The 21,567-nt window shown below is 40.4% G+C and overlaps 1 protein-coding gene across 1 annotated transcript in view; it reads right to left on the bottom strand.

Moving 5' to 3' along the window:
- The window catches only part of RASGEF1A (RasGEF domain family member 1A), a 151,501-nt gene extending 132,431 nt beyond the window's left edge, over window positions 1–19,070 (bottom strand). Inside the window, exon 1 of the mRNA XM_079311890.1 lies at window positions 18,898–19,070. The gene's annotated coding sequence lies outside the window, so the exon portion shown is untranslated. The remainder of the gene's footprint in view (window positions 1–18,897) is intronic.
- Window positions 19,071–21,567: the final 2,497 nt, after the last annotated feature.

Raw genomic sequence — 21,567 nt, 5'->3', positions numbered from 1 at the left:
CAAAAATTGGGCAGTAGCAGCATTGAACTGGGTAATGTCTTTTAAGAATTCTCAGCAGAAAAATACAGCAGCAAAAGTCAGGGCTGTGCATGGTTGAATAAAGTTCTGTTTTCCATGTATCAACAAACTGAAACTGGGGGGCAGCATCTCTCTTATGGATATCTGCTAAAATAACAAAAAAAAAAAAAAAAAAAAAAAAAAAAGGGGGTTCATAAGATTAGTAATGGCACAAAGAATCTTTTTTCTCTGGTTATTGTGACAAAAATTTGTTACTTTCTGTCATCTGTTTGACTTTTTATGTTCAGTAAACTGATGATTTCTGACTAATGACTTGTGGGCAGCTGCCCTCACCATGCAGCTGGCACTCCCTGGCTCAGTAAGGCCAAGGTTTGTATGGCTGGAGAGGTGCAGTGCTGCTCTTATGCTTAAATCCACGCCCTCGTGGCTGTGATTGATGTAATTTGGCTGTCAGAGCTGTGGAGGCAGCTTGTACTTCTACTATCCATGCTATACTTGTCTCTGCTTTAATGGAGTGGTTCAATTTCCATGGCTGTATCAGCCTGGCTTCTTTCTCAAGCACAATAAAAATTCCTTGAACATGCCACATGTGCACTTTTACTTAATTACCAAAACAGCATTTCTCAAATAAATAAAAAACCCAATACTAACTGACTTCTCATATAGTGTGTGATTTGATGCAGTGGGCAGGCAGTTAATTACAAAAGTCAAAGGGCTTCTTTTTTCCTTCATTTTTTTTTAAATCTGAAATCTGTCAAAGCTGCCTACTGCTCTAAATCTTTGGGACATAATTTAGTGTCATGTAGAGATGCCTATACTTACCATTTCAGCAAGATGCTTCTCAAAAGAATTCAAGAACTTGGATGAGGAAGTAATTAAGGCACTTCAGCTAATTTATTAGCTGGCATGCTTAGGTTATTTTGGGTGTCTCTGCACAGCATTGCAGAATGTGGCACAGACAGAGTGTGGTACAGCTAAAGAATAACTTTTTGTCAAGCCATACTTTCAGTTCTCCTGTGGCTTAGCTTTGATGTTCTAGTGCTAAGGTCTCTGAGTTACTCAATGTATGATATTCTGCTTGAACTTCAAAAGCCTGAATATTTAGGTCTTGCTTGCAACTCTGGCATGAGATTGTCTGCCTGTGACCAGTCATGTATGGAAGAAAAAGCAGCTGCAGAAAACCCTTTTAATTGCCTATGTAGAATATGTCTGGCTCCCCTGCTCTTTTAAGTTTTTATTTCAGACACTTGCCTTGCAATTCCAATATGTATAAAATAAATAGAGGTGAAAACCTTGAGCCACATCACTCCAAACTAATCCCAGCTCTCCTCCAAACCGTCTAGAACTCCTGGGAAACCCAGGGAAAATGCTGCATCTAGTGCACATCACAGTTAAACCAGAACCAAGCAGCACAGAGACACTGGCAATAAACCTCTCTCACTTGTCATATTATGGTTTCAAGAGGTATTTCTTAAGAGTTTTGAAATAGAGGCTTGCCTGTTCCACTTATGCACCCTGGCCTACTAATTATTGTTGAGCACTTTTTATTATAAATCAAAATGTTAATTCTTGACTGGAAAAAGTTCAGTCTTTTTCAATTAAATGTCTTATGAGGAGTTCCAAATCCTTGAAACAACAACACCACCAAAAAAATCCAAACCTTATAGCAACCCTGGTGAAGAAGGGTACTCTGTGAAAGCTACTGTTAATAAGATGGAAAATCAATACTGTTTAAGCTGATGGACATTTAACATCCATTTGACAGCTTTTACACTCTTGGTAGCTTTTAGTTCTAATAGTCAGAATATCACCCCATATTATACAGTTATAGCCTAATGTATATCTACCTAAATTCTGTCTGAAGTGTCAGGTGGGCATATTTTTTTCATTGACAGAAATCCTCAAAATGTCTATTGTGCTAGAATTGAAAGCTATCAAACTGCTCTGTGTGCCTGGTGTAGGTGAAGTGGATCTGCTCTATGGTTTATTAGGCTTGTGAGCTCTTCTTTTAAAATGGAAACTGTTCTATAAATCTTTTAGGCATAACTAGAATATATTGGGAGAGAAATCCCAATGGAAATAAGCACAGAGTGTGATTGGCTCGTGCAGGCTCTCCAAGGTGCTGCCTACCAGAGACACATAAAACATATGAAGAGCTCAGTCAGCTTTAAAGGTAGGTGAAATAAGCATCTGCTTATACCTAGCAAGGTGATACAGCTTGCAAAGACACAGAAAATGGAAATTTGTCCTGGTGGCTCCTTTGCCATTTGTTGGCAAAGGAATATTTGCTGCCAATATTATCAAAATGTTGGAGCTGATCTTTCTAAGCCTTTACACAGACTTGGGAGGCTAATAGGGGAGGGAAAGAAAACTCTCAAAAGTTATTCTTCCTAGCAGCACCTGTATCATCTTGGATTTGTAGCATGTGTGTAAAAAAGAGGAGAGTGGCCTTAAACAGCTGAACAGAAGTTTATCTATGGCTTTACCAAACCAATCAGATATGGATGAAAGGTGCCCAATGCAAACAGAATTTATTGTAGAGGTAAAAAGAAATTGTATGTCACAAGAGTAGACCCTTCCCCTCTGTATTTGTTTGATACAAAATAAGTAAAAGCAGGACTTAATTGAATTTATCTACTCTACCTGCCGTTTAATTGGATCTCAGGACTGTAGCCTTTTCCTCAGGTAGGAATGGACAATGAAGTGGAAATGTGTAACTAGAGTCTAAAATGCTGGCTGCTGGGGTTCATGAAAGAGTAATTCTATTGAACAGTTCTTGACATGGTGTTAGTTAAGAGTTTGGAGGAAAGCCATTTTTTGAGCTCATATAATAGCTGTGTGAAGTGGAAAGTAAATTTAATGCAAGAGCTAAGTCATTGCTTTGGCTGAGGAGATGAGATGTGAATTCAAAAAGGATACTTCAGCCAGCTAAAGTTTGTGGCTGTTTTTTAAGCAAGTGTCTGCACAGACACTGTGGTTGTATTTAAACAGATCCATAAATTTTTAACTATGACATTGTTTGGGGAACTTTATCTGTCTTCTTCAGTTTATAAAAGGCTGAGCAAGTGCTTAGGTGTTCAGAATAGCTAATGACCTCTTCTTGTTTACCAGGGCCTATGATTTGTTATGCCTCAGACTTTTCCCATCCCCTTGAGGTGGAATCTTAATTTATTCATCCTTAAAATGTGGCAGTATTTCCAATTAATACTTGATATTTTATATCTGATACTTGAAGTGCTTTGAAGGAAAGAATGAAGATGGAAGGGACCAAAGAAGTGCTAACTGTTATTGCTATTATATTTCAGCTAAAAACAAAATTTGCTCTCTCTAGAAGTAAAATCTGCCAAAGTTAATATTTGTTGTAGTGGAATATCAGTAATTTAGTCTAAACCCATGAAATGGAAATGTTCAAGTGTTGGAGACTGCAGAATTTAGCTTTTATAACTCTCTGCTTTTTAAATGAAGCAACAGATTCATCATTAATTTTTGTATGATGTACAGAACAATCTCACATCTTTTCCATCTGATGGTGAAGATTATTCCTTCCTCTGCTTTTATTTTTCCCCTTCAAAGCAGCAAAATTGCTAAGTAATCCTGAAGACAGGAGCTGTATTTATAGCCCCCCAGTTGGCTCACTGAAGCATTAATGCAAATCAGTTTATGCCTTTTAAAGAACGCTGCAATCATGTGATGCCTTCCTAAGGCACGAAAGATAAGGTATATTAAATTTAAGAGCTCTTGGTAAAGGTATATCCTATATAAACCAAAACCTTTGCTATTGTGAAATGAGAAATATACAATATGGAGAAAAAAGAAAGTATTGATTTAGCTAAAAAGTGTGTATTTTGGGGGGATCTAATAAAAAGCCTGTTAGACCACCTCCAACTCCTGACAATCACATCATTTGTGTAAAAGCTATGCTGCTATTTGTTAACATGGTTGCTGTGGCAACAGAAAACCTTCATCTCTTCAAGGTAAAATCAGGAGTGCTGTGAGTGTGGAAATGCAAGAACTGACTTTGCACATGCACAAATGCATGCTTTGACTCTTATTCCTCATTCCACAATAGAAAAGGACTAAAGCTTTTCTCTTTTCTATTTCATTCTGGCACTGGGGAGGGTGACTGGGAGTTCTGAGTGGTAAAATGTGAAACCCACTGAGGGACTGAGACACTGCTGCCTGCTGGGCTGCCAGTGATTCCAACAGATGGTATCAGGTCTCAAAAGAGCCTAATTGGCTTATCATAGGCAATGCACGTGTAACAAGGGCTTAGACAGAGCCAGCAAACACACCTTCAACTTGATGACTTGATTTTGTACCTGTGTTTTTAAAGTAAAAGACAGTATGAGGCCATTTGAGATAGCTGGATTTGAGCCTCTTGGAGCCTGCAGTCCTTTGCTGGAGTTGCAGTACAAATTACTAAAAACATCTGTGGTGGATGTTGCAGGCTGGCACAACTTGTGTGTTTGCATGGCAATCTCCACACTGCCTCTGCTCTAGGAGCTGTAGGGGAAGATCAGCCAATGTGTCTAAAGCAATGCCCTGATCTGTACAATACCCATGGAATCATATGCTCTAGTTTAGGGAAAGGCGTGGAATTCAGAAAATTGTGATTTTTTCAGAGGTAGTATAGTTTAGTTAATGAGCTGTATCTATCAGTTTTAATGACCACAAGGTTTTTTCCCATTTCTTTCTATAGGACTGATCAACAAAGTAAGTCCTCTGCATTTAGTAGTGTTTTCTGAGTTTTTAAGTTTTATTTCAAGCCTGCTATTTGAGTACCCAGTGAGAAGAGAAACAGTCATAGAAAAGTTATTTCTATGACTGATTCTCTTATCACTGGGTACTCAAATTCATTTATGTTGTGTAGTCCTCGGGTTTTCAAAAATCTCCATTGTCCTGGTTTGAAGGGTTTTTTTTCCTACTTCAGTGCCTCCATAATGTGTGTCCTCAGTGAACAATGCAACTTGAAACCACAAAAAAATAAATAAACAAAACCCTTCAGAGAAACTAATTCTTTGTCTCTGACATATAATATGCCATCTAGGAAAAAGCAGCACACATTAAAGCCCAAACAAAGATACCCACCCAAAACTCTTGCAAACTCAAGGATAAAACCCTGATCTATAAAGAATCCATGGGCTGGTACAGACCATATAGGAAAATTATACTGAATCTAACCCTGGAATTAAGAAAACTTATTAATTGTAAAGCCTTTGTAAGATTTGAAGCATAGACACTTTCAAAGGAGTCTGGGCAGAAAGATGCTGCACGAGATGACAAAAAGAAATCCTCCTCTGCAGAATGACTTTCAGAGATTCCCTGGATTCATATAGTTGCTGTTCTCATACTGTGAACAGGGGCTCAGAAGCTTTTGTTGATTTACACAATGAGATTGCAGAAAAGTGTAAATTATAGAAAGGGAGCAAACCCAGGAATCTACACAATACTATTTGCTGATCTTGATGCTGAAATAGAATTTCCTACAAATCCTCATTCGGTTCCACATTTCCTTGAAGGATCAGGCACAGGTTCATGCATATTTTGCAATATTAGCTGGCTGCTTATGGGATAGGATTGTTTGCAACATTCCACAACCTGGCTAGTAGTCTACATGACAAGTAGTATTTTTACTATTCTTGGATTTTGTGTTTCAGTTTGCAAGTTGTTTTCAAATCTGGAGTTTGTTTTTGTAATTGTTGTCATGTTAGAAAGTTACCTGAAGAGGGAATATAAGTCTATTAGCTGCACTATTCTTAAATTGCTTTTTGTATGAAACTTTGAGGTTTACATTTAAGCCCTTGTGTAGGTCCATTCCTCTGGAAAGGAACAGGTATGCCAGAAGGTTTCTCTCAGCTACTTATAACAAGCAGAGCAAGCAGTCTATAGAAGCCAATAAAGTGGCACCCTATGTCTCCAAATTAGCAAGCAACTAGAGTTTGATTAAAATTGCTATTGGATTCTCTGAGTTAGAGGGTTCTTACCTAGCACTATCTATAAAATTAATCAGCCACAAAATACCCCATGCAGATTGCCAAGCTCTTCACCCAAGAAGTTTTAGAAAATAAGCACAATTGGCGTTTCAGACCCCCAGCACATATGAGAACAATATGCTTCCTAGCAGCTTGTGATACAGCAACATGCATTTTAGCACTTCATTACTCATGGAGGCTGTCACACCTGCAATAAATGCAATAAATATAGTGCTGTTGCTGGCATGCTGCATGAATTGGTTATGGCATCCATTATCACTGACTGTCCCTTCCCTAAGCAGTTGCTTGTTCCTGGTTTCACATAAGCTATTTGGAACACAGCAGGGGATAAGACTGCACAGGGAAGTTTGCTGGGAAAGCTTAAAGGCATCAGCATTGCAAGTAGCCATTATATTGCCCCTGGAGAATGCTAAGGGAAATAATGTGATTATTCATTTGGATCTGAAGTTGTATGGTAAAGCCTCCAAAGCTATGGCAGCACAGGCTAGAGGAGCTCCTCCATAACTCAGCATCTCAGTAGAGACCTGGCTGGGAATTCAGCTCCTAGTCACTGATCATATGAAAGGAAGGTAGTGTTTCTCCAGCTGCCAAAAGCCAGATCTCTTCAAAGCACTGTTTGCTATCTCATTAGTGCTTCTCACCCTGGCATTCATTAACCTTCTGATGTGCTGTACAAGCTCTGCAGAATGAGGGAATCACACTCCTTGCAATTTACAATTCCAGCTAAACAGCCTTTACAATAGTATTAAGAATCTCCATTCCAGGCTGATCCAGGCTAGCAGCCTGGGATTTTATTTCCTAACCTGCCATTTATTAACCATGAGCTAGTATTGATGTTGGATGGTGGGAGAAGGTAATTTTTAGACTTTTTTACTAGATAGCCCTTTCTTTTGCTTTACTGAGATGCTGGAGGAATTGGACGATATTTTTTTTTGTTGAAATTTTTGATAGATCCAGGTCAGATTATTTCATGCTAAATTTCTGGAGTCACTATGTCTGCAAACCAAGAAAATCCTACCTTCCACTAGTTAGCCTATTCCCTAGGTACACAGGGAAATCCTGTCCTAGAGCTGTCAAGGTCTGCTTTACAACCTTGGCAGTTTCCATTATCCTTACATATTATGGCAATCCAGAAAATGGCTTTTCTGGACTTTTAGTGCAGTAGGTGCTCCTCTGGACATGGTTCTAGATGTTTGCACTTGCTGTCTGCTGTCTGAGTCAGTCCATGCACCCAGCCCTCTGCAGAGGGGTGCACAGGGGCTGTGACCTCAGTGGGACTGAACAGCAGCATGGGTAGGAATAGTTTGCTGCAGATCAGAATGATAATACTGTAGGTCAAACAAGTTTATAATAAAATATTTTGAAATAGCCCTGCAATACTGGTAAGGTAGAATTGGAGATTGTTTTTTGTGTTGCCTTCTTTCTGATTGCTTGGGTCTAGATGTTTTGCTCAGGTGATTCAGTAGTACAAGGGCAATCCATTCATTACTAGAAAGCAGTATTTCTTTCTCCCCAGAGCTTAATTTCTAAGCCTCAGAGCAGCATTGTAAGACAAGAGATGGTTAGAATTGATTTTAGAAAGTTATTGTTCAAGATCATCGTTCAGTATGTTCCAAGGTTGCTACTTCATGCTTTTTTATAATTACAATCTTCACCAACTTATATGTAATGTTTGGGTGATTTGAACTGAAGTATATTATGGTTTTGTGTGTTGTTGTTTTTTCTATTTTTAGTTTCACAGCCCCCCATGCCCCCCAACAAAAGCAATCTCATCAGACAATTTAATTGAGAAATCAATTAAAGTAGATAAGTAAGTCTTATACTGAATGCCATGTAAGTATAGGGTGTAATCATTTGTCTAAATAGTGCTGCACGTTTTGACTTGAAACAATTTGTCCCTCGTAGTTAATTTATAAGTTCTGGTTGTGTTCAGGCTTCAAATGAGTTGGAAGAGGAAGGATCTAACCACTGTGCAAGTCCATGGCTTGTACTGGGTCACTTGCAGCAAGATATATCATTACCCTCAAGAGTTTGTGATTAAAAATTACTCCTCCTCTTTTCAGTTCGGTCAGCAGAACATTGAATCTAATTTTAAACCAGTGCTGACCTAATTTTAGCAAACTGAGTTCCTGTGGGTCCTGTGTTACTCCCTAGCCTATTTTCTGTGAGCCCCTCTTACAAGGGAATTGTGAGGCTTATCTTGGAGCCTAAAAATCTTGACCAAGGCAACACTTAGAGCTATTTTCATGGAGGCACTTGTTGCTTGCATCAGCTGTACCCTGCTGCAACCTTTACTTTAAGGCTTTCTTTGGGTAGCAGTTATTCTGATTTATTGCTGCTTTGTGGATGCAGTTCAAGATGGAGCACAAAGGGAAATCAAATTATTTGAATTCTTTTCAACCCAATACGTTTCTCAATCACACTTATTTCAAATGCTAGCATTCAAGTCTGCTTGATATGGCTTATTATGATATGAAAGCTCAGGTCTATAAATAATAAATTAAATGTATCATAGCTTCCCAAACAAAGAGTTTCTAGAAGAACAAGTGATTCCACTGACTTAGATACTTTTTTATTGTACAAGCATTTATACACGTTGGGGGAGTGTGTTAGCTTGAACTGTTTCTCTTGGATTACAGACAATCCTTTCTTTTTTTGAAACAGTGATGACTTACAGAAATGTCTGGAGAACAGTGTCAGCTAAAAGAAAGTGCTCATTTCAGGGAAGATGAGCACACCATATCCACTTCTCTCTGACACAGCAAAATGCCATTGTTTGGTTATTGCTTGCATCCTTTTCCCATTTCAATGTACCTGAGTCATCACAGCTGAATAATATCCATTGTCTGTGATAATAAACTGTGAATAGGGGATGATGAAGTGGTGGTTCCCTGGACAGGAGCAGAATTAATCTTCAGAATTCCCTATTCCTTATAAAAGGCCTTGTGACAATCTGAAAACTGGTAAGTGTGAGCATTGTTAAAATTCATGTGGCTTGGAAAACAGCCCTGTTGGATTGTCCATTTAAGCACATTTTTAGGCTGGAAGCTTTTAAACCAGTTACAAACATATTGATTTTTAAAAAGAAATTATTGACCTTTAAAACCCTGGAGTCAGCTGCTGCCTGGCCTATTGAAGACAGTTGTTTATTTATATTCACAGAGACCTAGGTAAGAGCTGGCAGTGTGGAGACAGAGTGGGGCAGTGATCAGAAATGAGGGGTGGGTGATGAAAGCACAGGGCTTTCTAAACAACACTTACAGGACATCAGTCTATATTCCACAGTGGGGACCTTAAACTTAATTTCCTTACTACTTCCACACTATTTCTGGGACAATTCCCAGTTTAGTTTATTCTCTTCTGCGTTTGTCCCTCTTGTGCTGTCATAACAGTAACAACATTTTAGCAATATTAGGCTCGACTATCTAAGTAGTTTAGTACTCACAGACATGTATGATTGTAGGTTTCTTAATGAGGTATATGTATGTAGCACTAATTTTCATATTTACCAAAGGATGACTGAGCTGTTTCTGCTATGCCTTGTATTTACATTTTCACCTCAGAAAATAAATTGTTTCCTAAGTTCAGGCAGAGGAGCAATTTTCTGGCTGTCAAAACATATCAAGAAGCATTATATGAATGGGATATTAGTCACTTTGAATTAACAGTACAAATCTGAAGATAAGACAATGCTGTTATTTAGTGACTATACTGTGATGACAGATTAAATAATACATATTAGGTTGCTTTTCTGTTGATTTTTCTTCTTGTTTTCATTACTTGAAATGCTCAGCTAGTATCACAGAAGTTTTCATCCCCAGCAGGTTAACTGGCATAGAAAGCTTGGCTCTGGCAATCTAAGATGTTCACTGAAAAGAGGTTGTAATGATTTAGCATGGCTCTGAGTCACAACAGGTGAAAATCAAATCCCCACTTGGATCTACAGCTTTCCACTTTTATATTAGTGATATACTGGCACCCACATTTCTCTTCAGGATTTCTTTCTTCAGCATACTACAGCTCTGTACTACCTCAGGATTTTTAAGATGTTTGCACCATGTTCCTTGTACTTCAGTGGTTGTTTCTAGGTCTTTTATTTCTTTTGTGCCTCTCAAAAATCACTGTCCCATACATCATCATCAATGATAATCTATTTCTTCTGGATGGACACCTTGTGCACTGGCAGTGGGTACTGAACTGTCCAACAGAAGGATCAGAATTCATGATCCCTATCCCACTGTCTCAGAGAAAATCCATTTGTCCCGCAGCGCTTCAGAATGTGATTGACAGGACGATGAAAGGTGTTGAATTGATTTTGTAGTGTGCAATAAAGCCATGTCAGGGTGACAGCCATGCTCTCCTATGGTATCTGGACTCTAAGAGCACCAGCCCCCATCCCCACCCCAGCTCACCTCCAGAAGGCATTATCCCTGCTCCCACTGCACTGTGAGCTGAAGGGACTGATGCCTGGTCAGAAGGTTTACATCTAAAGACATTTGTTCCAGTGAGGGACCACAGGACAGCCCTGGCTTCCAGCCCTGGCTTCCATCACCTGTATGCTGCCTTTGAAACTTTGTTTCATTCCACCTGTGTCCAGTTCTGAGCCCCTCACTACAAGAAGGACATTGAGGTGGGGGAGTGTGTCCAGAGAAAGGGAAGGGAGATGGTGAAGAGTCTGGAGCATGAGTCCTGTGAGGAGCAGCTGAGAGCTGGGGGTGTTCAGCTGGAGAAAAGGAGGCTCAGGGAGACCTTATCACTCTGTAGAACTGCCTGGAAGGAGGGTGTAGCCAGGGGGTCAGTCTCTTCTCAGGCAGCCACTGACAGGATGAGGGGCATGTTCTCAAGCTACACCAGGGCAAGTTGGACATCAGGAGGAATTTCTCCACTCACTGAAAGGACGGTCAGGCATTGGAAAGGGCTGCCCAGGGGGTGGTAGAGTCACTATCCCTGGAAGTGCTCAAGAAATTACTGGATGTGGCACTTGGTGCCATGCTTTATTTGACAAGGTAGTGTTTGGCCAAAGGTTGGACTTGATCATCCTGGAGGTGTTTTCCAACCTCAATGATTCTGCAATTTGTATTTGTTTTCTTTTGTATGCATTTATTACCTTAATCTTATTTCTTATTGATTCATCTCTAAATCCACTACAAGTGTCAGAAATGTTGAGAGTACTGATGGAGAAAATATCTATTTCTTTTCTTTTTCCCTTTCTTTATTTCCTTCCTTCATCTTCACGTGTGCTTTATTGCTCCGTTTTTGCCTAAGCTGTGTTCATTTTACTCATCAATAGAGGCAATGCTGCAAACAGATTTTTCAGGCAGCTGTAGGGAATGTTGAAACTGAGGAATTTTCCTCTGTAAATCCCACTGTAATGCTGCACAGGATTGTCTCTCTTTGCCCTGTTTTCTCCTACTGTGTAAAAGCCATCCTTCCATTTTTAAATCATTTTTGTTATGTATGCATTTGGCTCCAGACAACTTTATACACTCTCTTTGCAAGAAATTGCAGAGTTAACATTTACATTTACCTTTTGAGCACTGATAATATTTTGATTAATGTTAAACTTAGCAGTTAAACCATGCCTCTTTCCCCAACAATGCTGAGGAAAAAGTACATTATTCGGGCAGGAAACTCCCAAAATTAGTAGCGTGATGTGGTTGCAATTTTCATGTGACCTCTAAAATTATAAGTTTTGGGGTCTGGTTTTTGTTTTTTATAACAAATGGTAGAAATGCCAGTCATCTCTGTTGAATTCTAGCTCAGGTCTTTTGACCAGTTTCCCTTTATTTTCAAAGTTTCTGTCAGCTTTCTGTGAGAAATGCATTTTGAGATTAAATTGCCATGTTTAGACAGGATGAATGTACTGCAAGGTAGGGGGTTTTAGGTTAGCTGGTGTGAAGAGACAGCAATGATCCCACTCTGTTGTGATGAGCAGCTTAAGGTCCTCCACTTGCAGCTTGCATTATTTTTGAGATCTGAAACTATTTTTATAATAGTGGACTTACCTATATAAGATACTAGGTTTGACACAGGTAAAATTGGATGAAATGACAGCGTTGCTGTGATATGCTGGAAGCCAAACTCATTCAGTGGTCCCATTTGACTTTAATATTTATGGATCTTTCCACTAGTTTTGTTTTTTGTTTTTTCTTTTTTTTCATCAAATATCAAACTTCATTGCAAGCACAAAAATCCAACTTAATTATTTTCAGCTCCTGAGGTTTCAAACCCATTAAACAGCAGAGAGGCTCAGTAATTGTTTTATTACTACTGCTGAAAGTGTAATAATACTGGTGGCAACAGAGGACAGTGAGCAAAACAAGGAGTGAAATGTAAAGGCATAAATAGAATCATTAAAGCTGTTTCACATGAGATAAACATCAGTGTCAGGTTAATATTTCAAACCACTGACAGCAGGTTTAATTAACTATTTCTTTCATTTCCCTCCTAAAGAAACTAGCTGTAGCAATATTTGGCTTTCTTAGAAGTGCAAGGCTTTCTGTATTGCTTCCTTTCCTCTCAAATCAGTCACCAGCTAGGAAGAAGTTAATGGCTGTAAGAGAGCAGGTGCTTTCTGAGGTCCTGGTGACATAGAGGTTGTCTATTTTTGTTCTGTGCTGGCCCAGTTCTGTTCTGTTTTGCTCTCCAAGAGCAGTAGATGGGACATGCACAGTGCCAGGTGGCTCCTGGCAGAGCAGGGCATTGTCCTGCTGCACACACCCCAGTGGTGTCTGTAAATGGGTTGGCTGCACCACCTAATTAGTGGCTTGTCTTCATTTTCTTCTGCCTTCACTGAGAGTCAGAATTAAAACATGAAGGAGACAAATTTCTCATGTTCAGACTTGGTTGTTTATTAAATCTTATCTAAAGGACAGAGAGTTCTGCAACACTTCTAGCTACCAGCTAAAAGTGAGCAAAATGGAGAGTGAATTTAGCTGGTTACAAGGTCTTTTAAAGCTAGACAGTCCAATAAAGAGCTAACACATATTATTTATACTTTTGACTCAATAACCAAACCTCTGTGACCTGCAGTGCAGCAGTAGCTATCCAAGCAAAAACTACTGCCTGAAAGCACAAATCCCATACCTATTACTATATCATAAAACTCTTAAATTCCAAACCCTTCACCTTGTGAAATCACACACCTCTATTCAGCTACACACCCATGATTCCAACTCCATCACTCAAATTTGGAAGCCTTCTCCAAAGCCTCAAGCCAAAAGCAGTGTTCTCCTGGGGGTCAGTGTCAAAAAGCACAGAAAACTCAAAACTCCCAGGCTTCAGGGTTCCAACAGGAGCCCCCAGAAGAAAGCCTGAACCATGTCCTGACATGGCTGGGGCCTGAATGTTGGCCTGGGGTTTTGTGGGATAATTTCTTGCTTATTATATATTCAATGTATTAGACATGACACAGTAGTGATTGTAAAGTTGTGAGGATGTGGTTGTGAGGAAGTCAGAGTTTAGGGATGCTTAGGAACTGAAGAAAGGCTACTCTGCCCAAAGACTCCATGTTCTTTTCTATTTATGTGAGGATACCCATTTAAGTTTATTATTTTCCTAGAATCTTGCATCAAATATGATTTGTAAAGCTGTGGTTGTATTTCTGTTATGAGAGTGGTTTTTGGGTTCTTTAGGTGTCACACATGCACATGTATGTGTATACAGCACACAGTTTCATAGGATTTTTGAATGCTTTATCTTTTTGGGTATCATGATAGAATCTGTACTGTTTGCAACTTAGGAAAAAATTTGAGTCTTTCCATTGCAAAAGTTGGAAAGAAGTCCTTAACAGAGAGTTATGTATCTCATTTTCTGTTACCATCACACACCCTGTGCTCTTGTACATCTTGATGCATTGATCTTGTCCCATAAACCTCCAATATCTCTACAACACAAAAATCATTTGCTACATGATTTTAAGCACTGTGTGGCTCCAAGCTCAAAGCTTCCTTACAAATCAACAATTTACTAGGTTTTTACTCTGGTTGCTTCACCTTGTGGATCCTGGTATTGTTCTCTATGTAACCTACAGATCACCTGGATGATGCAGATTTTGCTAAACATTACCCAGCATTGCTGGTGCCCTGAGGAATAAGGACATTTTTTCTTAAATACACACCATTAATGTGAAAAGGTTGGGAAAGACACAAGGAGAAACAGAAAGGAAAAGCCATACTTTGCTGAGTATAAGTGAAAATTGAGATTTTGTCAAACAGGCACTTCAGAAGTGTCATTCAGAACTGCTCTAGAGTGCATTCTTTGCCCTCAGAAGTGTTTCCCATTGGACAGTTGTTAGTTTATTCACACAGATTGTCCTTAACACAGCATTCTTTAACTAGCCAACAACTCAGTAATGAAATTGCCTCAAAACCTGAAGAGAATACATGTCTAGCATACTTAGCTTCCTCATAATTTTTGATATTTGAATTACAGTCAAAGGAACACAAACAAGCAAGCTGATACTGAGTGAAATGACTTTTCACATGCTCATGAAATGAAGAAGAAGCAAAAAGTATTTTCCTGCTGGTTCAGTTTAGAAAGACATCAGTTTTCACAAATCCAGATTATCTGACAGAGTTTGAGTATGGGAAAAGCTACTTTGGGATGAACACAACATTGTTTTTACTTTGTTTGAGGAAGAAATAGCTAAAATGATGCCTTGGAATCTGCATCATCTGTGCTTTATTTTAGAGAAAATACAGACCACTGGATTAAATAAATACAGAAACAATACAGATTTTAATGGAAAATTAGTTAGTCCTAACAAAATAATTAAACAGAAACCTAAAATTCCTGATTTTATTTCAAAGAATAGTCTGTTCAAACTCAGTAGTGATTGAAATTGGGCATATTACCTGGTATTTATATTAGAATCTGACACTATTTCCGCACATATATACAGAGATACACTACACATTTGTTACATTATTCCTTTATTTTTCAGTTGGATGTGCTCTTCACTAGTGTAGGTAGTCAAACATTCAGATTCTACTGGGCTGAAAATGCTAAAAGAGTGTGGTAAAGTTTGTTGAAAAATGCCAGAATTGAAGGTAAAGAAAGCAATTCTTATCCACCAAGTACATTCATCACTAACTTGGAGTTTTTCACCCAGAGGGTGTTTGGGCTGAACAGCTCCCCAGGGCAGAGGTCACAGCTCCAAGGCTGGCTGAGTCCAGAAGTGTTTGGACACCTCTCAGGCACAGGGTGTGGCTCCTGGGGCTGGTGCTGTGCAGGGCCAGGTGCTGGACTGACAATCCTGATGGGTCCTTCCAATTCAGAATATTCCATGATCTTAGAATTTTAAGATTTCTTTACTAAAAGAAAAATGCTTTCCTCAAAAGGTAATGCCTAATCACGAGGGTTGGATGCCTGTTTTGTATCACAAACATGCTTTATTTTAACCCCTATGAACATCCTCAGTCTTAGACTAAGATTGGATTTATCTTAATTGATGACAGTGTTACAAGAAGGTCATGGAAAGCAACATACAAGTGTGCAAAGTGTTCCCTTTACTAAAAACAGGGCTGGTGTAAATTCAACTCAAAATACCATCTTAATTATGACTAACAGAACTGTTCAAAGTGTTAGTTGTAGGTGCAGTTGGCTTAGTTTATAACAAAGTACTGTGCAGTGGGCAGGAGGTAACAGCTCTGCTCAGGGTGCAGGGAATAGATCCACAGCTGCTGGAGCTACAGTGACATTGATAGAGAGCTATGAAAGTGCCTAAGTGTGTTTGCTTCAAAGGAGATGAAACTTAATCCATTTTTGCAGGTCTGTGCAGAATATGGTTTATCAAGTAGCTGGGATGGATTTGATACCTTCTAGAGGTTGTTAGCAAGAGCTTGTTCTTTCCTGATGTGGAAAACCTTGTTGATTTGTTTAGAGCTCTTCATCTTTGAGTGGAGCTTTATGTTCAAATGAAATACACAGAAATACCAGAGAACTGAAGAACCTTCTATTCAAGCTGATTTTTTGAGGGAGAGACCTTGGCTGAACATTTTTCTTTTCAAATGAAACCAGTTATAAGACTGAATCACTTAACTAACCACAGCATAACTCCTGCCTGCCCTGAATTCATTTCTGGAGGTGAAATTCCAGGAGGGATGCAAAACTTGGAGCTGAGAGGATCCCTGGCCACCCATCAGAGCAGCTGCCTGACTCTACTTTCAGCTGGTTTGTGGCTGGTTTAGTAGGCTCAAGCAGAGCTCCAGAGCTGAGCATGTCTCAAGAGATGCTTCCTCCCAGTTCCAGGGCACCAGCTCTGTATCTTATTGCTCCCTGGACGTGTTCCATTGACAGTGGATTCTCTATTTTCAGTAAAATAGGTAGGACAGTAGGCAGCCTTGTGCTGATTTTCCTTGTGCTGTCCTCCACTACTGAGCTCAGCAGCGATGAATGACTCAAGGGTCTGATCATAGAGAAATAAAATTGGAAGGGTTTGTTTGTCTATTTTGGTGAAAATATTATGCCAGAAGCAAAGCTTCACAGAAAGACCATGCCACTCACACAAGTCTTGCCACCTGGACCACAGCCAGACCATTTTTCTGTCAGTGATACTAAATGCCATACGTTCCCTCAATAATTCATCTTGCAACAAAAAAGACTCAAGTTAAAGCATGTGTTCCTGCTTTACAAACAGCTCCTTGGACATGTGCTGACTTTGCAGCTGCTTCCTGCAATCTTTGACTTCTGTAATTAGAGCAACTGGCCAGCCCAGCTAATGATATTAAACTGACTGGTCTAGAATGTCATTTATCTCAAGGGTTTAATTTGCTGAGCACAGGGCAGCACAATACAAGGTTTGCATGTGTTATGGCTGCAGCTTGATTTTTTTAGCTCTTGTTGCTAAGTTACAATAAACTGTTATCACAGTAAATTGTCAGCATTTAAATGGACTAAGATTCCACCTGAAAGGAGCCACCCAGATGAGAACTGATAACGTACTGATATCTCTGAAGAAAGGAAAATAACACAGAAAAGCCCAACTTGTGAACAGAATAATTTTGTATTCTAGACATTAGCCAGACAGGCTCAAAAATAGCTGCTCAGACCCCAGAGACCATGACATGTGCTTCACTAGCAAGTGACTAAGAGCTGGTGTACAATAAATAGGTATTAACTTAAAAATAAGTGCCATGAATATTATCAACTGTTAATAGAATCACAATGATCTGTTGTCTGAATTGTGCTTTAAAATTACTTTCCCTGGAAATAATCTGATACCCTTGCAGTCAGGCACCATACGTAAATGCTAAGAGAAAGAAGTAAATATAAAAAAAAGTATCAAAGTCTCTGCACTTGTCTAAATGACTAGAAATAATCTTAAAACATAATGTTGGTAAATGCTTTCCACTTTTACAAGTGTAAAATTGTACTATATTCTGTACTATATTCTACTAAATTATGTAGAATCCATGCTGACACATCAAGATGTTATCCTACCTCTTCCTGAAGCTCTGTATTAAATCCCTGAAAATTCTCTGAAAGAACCTTTTCACCACTAATCTATTTTAAAGAATGCATGGAGGGGGTATGAGCTAAGGGGAATGTTTATTGGTGCCATGTTTGAGTTCATTCCAAAAATATTCATGATGGGTCAACGGATTGTGGGTCTTGGTGGCTACTGGGAAGCTGAGTGGTGTTTTCTTGTTAATTGCTTGTTAATTGTGTTTGGTGTGATCAATGTGGGACCTGTCATCTGCCTTGAGCAGAGAGTCCTTTTCATGGCAGTAATGTCAGGGCAATTTTAAAAAAGGGGTTTAAAAGTCATCCCTTAATATTGTCAGTACACAGAATGTCCAAACAAATAGGACGTGTAGGATATTGCAGAGAAACACCATACTAACATATAGGAAACACAGATAAATAGTTGCAATTGTGACACTTTCCACAGTATGAAACCAAACCAAATGTCTTCCACTGCAGTTGCACCATTAAAATCCAAAGGTAAGATTGTGGGACTCTGCAATGTGCACTAGCTGGTCTGATACTCTGTTTATAGGTCTAGAAAAATATGACCCTGGGTTAATTTAAAAGGTGTCACCCTCCAAAGAAAGCCATTTGCTAAAAAGCATTGGATTGACAGAAATGAAGCTGTAGACATTCAGTGAAAGATTTCCATTAAAATCACAACTAAAAGCTGTCAATCAGCCCCAGCAGAAACCTGCTTAGGCAACTCTGCTAGAAATGCTGTACCTCCTCGGAAAATGGAAGAATATTTTGCCAGGGTTTCAGAATGGGGAGAAGCAGCTTCTCCCTTTACTTTAAATTGCTGTGCCGGAGACATTTACTGTCCTTGCAAAAACCCTCCTGCAACGCTGAATTTTTGATTCACAGCAGAAAAAGCAGAGAGGAATGCAGACAGAATATGTAGTACAGCACTGCCTGTGCCTCAGCAGACTTGTTCTGCTGCTTCCAGCGAGCAGCACTTTTGAAAAGCCCGAAAATGCATCGCATCCATAGGAGAGCCCCTCCGAAAGGGGGGGAACGGCAGGGCAGCGTTTCTGCGGGCTGTGGAATTCCAACTCATTAAAGTGATGGAACAGCCGCTGTGGGAACGAGCCCACACGGAGTCCATGACAGACAGAGCCGGCTACGCTCCGTTCCAGCGGCACGGCACAAAAGCCTCATCCTTCAGCGATACCGGGAAGCTGCATCCGCGGGAGCAGGTGGCAGTGCAGCCGCAAAAGTTGCATTAAGGGGAGAAAACGCAGTGCCTAGGCTGTGTTATGACCTGGCGTGTCCCCCCGGGGGTAGCTGGGGGGAACACACACAAGGACACACTGCTGGCATGTAATGCCAGGTGCTCACACACCCGGCGCTGCCCAGCCTGGCACCCTGGAAGCCTCGCGTGGCTGCCGGGTAAAAAGACACTTAAATCTCTTACCTTGGTCTAGTCCAGTGTAGCTTTTTGGTTGTTCTCCGTCCACTGCGAGGAAAAGAGAGCTGAATGGCAGCCGCCAGTGAGTCATCCTAAGGGCCGAGGGGCTCACTCCTCGCACGGGCCGCGGACTGCCTGCGCCGAGTGACAGCCGCGGGCGGGCGGGCAGCGGCACCGGGCGCGTCCCATCGCGCAGCCTGCGGGGGGGAGCGGAGCGGGACGCGGCCGGGGAGCGCCGGGAGGGGAGAGCGGAGCGGCACGGGCACGGTGTACAATACACAATGTGCAATATACCATGTGCCTGCGGGCTGCCCTGCCCAGCCTGCTGCCCGTCCCGCAGCGCGCTGACCCAAAGTTTCTTCCTAATAGGTGAGGCACTCCCCGATTTTAGAGCCCCCCCGCTGCTGTCTCCTCGGTAGTCCGCGCTCGGAGGGACTCCCCGGCATTTCGGCGATCACACCCTCATCTCTCCTGTGGAGGCTGGCGAGGATTTCGGCGATCACATTGCCATCTCTCTCCTGTAGGATGCTCTACGCTGAGTATGTTCAGTGAAGGAGTTCTGTCTGTGGCTGTGTGAAAAGCAGCACTTGGCTTCTTGCAGCAATTTTATAGGCTGCTCATCTGGGAGGGGGAAACCAAGGGCAAGGGCGGTAATTCTGGCATCAGAGGAGGAAAAAAAAAACATAGGAAAAGCAATTTAGAGCCACAAAATTGTGCATAAGACAAGTTGGGGAGAGAAACATTTCCTGGTTACTCCTAACAGAGCAAGGTTGGGGTAATTCACGAGTCTCTGGTTTATCATCTCAGCACACCTCTCTGCAGATGGGAAATCGGTGCTGGAAACAGAGCCCCTCCTGGGGATTCCCAAAATAATTTTCAAGAGGAAAAAGGAAGCTGTTATAGTGGGTTACTCGCACCAAATGACAAAGATTTCTCTGGGCAAACACTGCTAGTTACTAATCACCATAAGTCTCCAAAGTGTGGTTTAATAATTTCATTACGTTCACACCCCTCGTATGCACAAGTTTGTTTATACAAATATTTCCTTAGGAAGCTAATAGAGGACAGCACAGAAGTTGGTGAGGGCTGTAAATACTTCAGTTTCACTAGAGAAGTGGAAGAAATGTTTAGATTCTCATTGTTGGCTAACTAGTTTGCCAAATCTGGGAGGCTTTTATGGGCTTTTGAATGGCCTTTATTAAACTAGTTGTATTACTACCTCTGTGCCAAGCTATGCTCAGATGCTCTGAATATTTGTCAAATTTCATATTTTATATTCCTGCAATATGACTGTGTGTAGATGATCTTAATCCTGACTAATTGGCACAAAAAATCCCCCAGAAAACTGGGAAAATAATTACAGCAAAAAGTGAAAGAGCTAAGATAGGTATACAATCTTGATTAGAAAGCTGAATGTAGGATAGTCCAAATGATTGCACCAGTTAAATATCCATTAGGTGTTCTGCCTGTGTTTCCCTCTGCAGAGTACAAAATGATTTGGGTTATTTATTTCTGGTCTTATTGGATAAGGATGGTCCTGTGAGAATGAGATATGAATCCTTCTGATTTTTTTTTTCATTTGATTTAATTATATATATATAATTCTGACTGTACTAAAGGTACTAGGGATTTACTGGACTCTAATAATGAAGCAGAACAGCAGCCCATTTTCAAGAGCCTAGGAAATGTTTCCTTAGTCTGATTGCAGGCAAAATCATGCTTTGGGGTTTTTCCCCCTGAAAATTTGAAAAACATGGCAACCTTCTTTTAATCCCATTAATTTCCACATCTAACTCTGCATGGTGAACCATGTGCCTCTGTAGAGTACAGAGAGACTTCTCCTTCAGCCTGTGAGTGAACAGCATGAACTATATCCACAAGAGTATTTAATCTGAACTCTTTGTGGACCTAAATTCATCAGGATAAATAATCTTTGGTACAGCTGGGTAGTGGCCATGGAGAAGTGCATTATTATGGACAATCAGGTTTGTTTAAGATGTCTATCCAGGGTTCATTCAGGGCTCTTAGAAGTCAACCAGAATTGTAAAGTGTATTCAAGTGGAAAATGGTTGAGTAGGAGAAGGAAAAGATTTTGTGCCATGGAGGAACCTGCTGTACAAAGACTGTGCTTCAGCCCCTCTGTGTGGGACTGGAATTGTCCCTTGAGATCCTGCACCACTGTGAATATTCAGTGGAGAGAGACAGGGCAGAGACAGGTACCAATGACAGAGAATATAACCAAATTCTTGAACATGTTTCTCTGAGGTGACAGATGGCAGTGGCTGAAGCTGGGTGTCCTCCATGGCAGGATAGGAGTGAGTAGAGAACTAAAGTGACTGTGACTGACTGAATTCTTTCACATTTAGTGAACCACAGAGCTGGTAGCTCCTTCTTTAGTACCATTCTTTCTACCTTTCACATTGTTAAAAATGTCACTAAATCACCCACTTGACATCATACCTGTAAGACATTAACATTATTATAAAAGTGATCACGTAAACATTTTAAGAATAAGAAGGACTCCCTTGAAATCTATCTTTCTATTGCCTTGTCCTTTACATTCCTAAGGGGATGCTTTATTAATTTTTTGCAAATTCCATTCTCCTTTGAAATTAGACTAAATGCAAGAGGTTAGGGAAGAATATACCCAGTTTGGCTGGGAGGATTGCTGCCATT

The sequence above is a fragment of the Erithacus rubecula genome, assembly GCF_903797595.1.
Source record: "Erithacus rubecula genome assembly, chromosome: 9".
Lineage (NCBI taxonomy): Eukaryota > Metazoa > Chordata > Aves > Passeriformes > Muscicapidae > Erithacus > Erithacus rubecula.
The sequence above is the reverse complement of the archived record's forward strand: the minus strand, read 5'-3'. Positions and strand labels throughout refer to the sequence as shown.